This window comes from Ornithorhynchus anatinus, chromosome X3 (genome assembly GCF_004115215.2).
Source record: "Ornithorhynchus anatinus isolate Pmale09 chromosome X3, mOrnAna1.pri.v4, whole genome shotgun sequence".
NCBI lineage: Eukaryota > Metazoa > Chordata > Mammalia > Monotremata > Ornithorhynchidae > Ornithorhynchus > Ornithorhynchus anatinus.
In genome coordinates this window covers 25,203,017-25,204,936 of record NC_041751.1, presented here as the reverse complement: position 1 = coordinate 25,204,936, position 1,920 = coordinate 25,203,017, and the positions used below count along the sequence as shown (strand labels likewise).

The window sequence follows — 1,920 nt, the reverse complement described above, 5'->3', positions numbered from 1 at the left end:
AGAGATGAGCTTGTCCCTACCCTATATTGACTCCCCAGGCAAATATCCTGAGTCCTGGTCCTCACCCCTGTGTTAAATCCAAACAATACGATTTATTGGCCACTTACTTTGTGCAGAGCACTGTACTAAGCACTTGAGAGTGTACAATAGAAGTAATAGATGCAGTCCTGGCCCTTAAAGAGATTATAATCTAATGGGAGAGACAGACAGATATAAATTGTATATGTTTAGAGGAAGCTTCCTTCTCAGGGTGACACCTGGAGAGTCTCCAGTACTCTTCTGGCCTCGACTGTAGGAGTGAGAGTCAAGCAGAGGCATATCCATTCCATTCCTAGCTTGGGCAGTGGCTAGCGAGTGGAAGGCAATCTGCTACAAATCAAAGCTCACCCATGATGGGCAGCAGCGTCACGGGAGAGAGTCGAGGGTGGAGACTCAGGTCTACTGTGTGGAAGGAGGCAATGGTAAACCACTTCCGGATTTTTACCAAGAAAACTCTATGGATATACTACCAAAACGAATGCAGATGGAGAGGGGGTGTTCTGGGAGAGGTGGGCCCATGGCATCACTATGGGTTGGAGACGACTTGACAGCATCAAACAAGACAAGAGATGGAGGAAGCAGCGGGAAAAATAAAGATACAACTGCAATAGTATGGAAAAATGGCGTAATGAATAAATGGAGTGGGTACATTTACATAAACATATGAGTAGAAGGAGCTGTTGGGGGAACTCAACTGAAGAGAGTGGAATTTAGTTGGGGAATGTGCCCTAGAGGAAGTGGGTTTTCAGGAGGGCTTTGAATAATAATAATAATGTTGGTATTTATTAAGCGCTTACTATGTGCAGAGCACTGTTCTAAGCGCTAGGGTAGACACGGGGGAATCAAGTTGTCCCATGTGGGGCTCACAGTCTTCATCCCCATTTTTTACAGATGAGGGAACTGAGGCACAGAGAAGTGAAGTGACTCGCCCACAGTCACACAGCTGACAAGTGGCAGAGCTGGGATTCGAACCCATGACCTCTGACTCCAAAGCCCGGGCCCTTTCCACTGAGCCACACTTTGAAGATGGGCAATACTGTGGCCCACTGGATCTGAAAGAGGAGGTAATTCCAGAGAGGTGAATGGGAGTGAGAAATGGGTCAGACAGGAATATTGAGGGCAAGGTACCATTAGAAGATTAGTTAGGGATGAGAAAGGATCAATTTATCAATTTTACTTACTTATTGAGCTATTACTGTATGGCAGAGTATTTTACTAAGTGCTTGGGAGACTATAAGAAAAATATTAGATATGATCCCTGCCCTAAATCAGTTTACAATCTAGGGGGCGAGGCAGACACTAAAATAATTTACAGATAAGAGGAAGAGGGAGAATGAGGCATGTACATGAGTTGGTGCTTAAGTAATAGGGATATGTGCTATGGGAGGCTGTGGCTACGCAAGTGCTTAACCGATCAATCGATGGTATTTATTGAGCATTTATTATGTGCAGAGCACTGTACTAAATGTTCCAGAGCATACAACAGAATTAGCAGATATGTTCCCTACCCATAATGAGTTTACCATCTAGAGGGGAAGAGAGACATTAATATAAATGAATAATTTATAATATATAATGTAATGTTATGTATCTAGGTTCTGTGGGGTAGGGGGTGGGATGAAAGCCAAAGACAGGACATGGGCGAGGGGTCGGCGACAAGACAGGTGAGATCGAGGCACAGGGAGAAGCTTAGCACCAGAGGAGCAGAGTGTGTGGGCTGGGATGTAGAATAAGAGAAGTGAGGTGAGGTAGGAGGGGGCAAAGTGGTGGGCTCCTTTAAAGCCAATGGTGAGGAGTTTTTGTCTGATGCGGAGGTGGATGGGCAACCACTGGAGTTTTTTGAGGAACAGGATGACACGTCCTGAATGTTTTTGTAGAAAA

General features: G+C 45.0%; 1 non-coding gene across 1 annotated transcript; it reads left to right on the top strand.

The window, feature by feature from the left end:
* The first annotated feature begins 239 nt into the window (after positions 1-239).
* On the top strand, positions 240-377 carry LOC114807732. Its single transcript, XR_003755807.1, has one exon. It is a non-coding gene; the product is annotated as a small nucleolar RNA SNORA7 (small nucleolar RNA).
* The last annotated feature ends 1,543 nt before the right edge of the window (positions 378-1,920 follow it).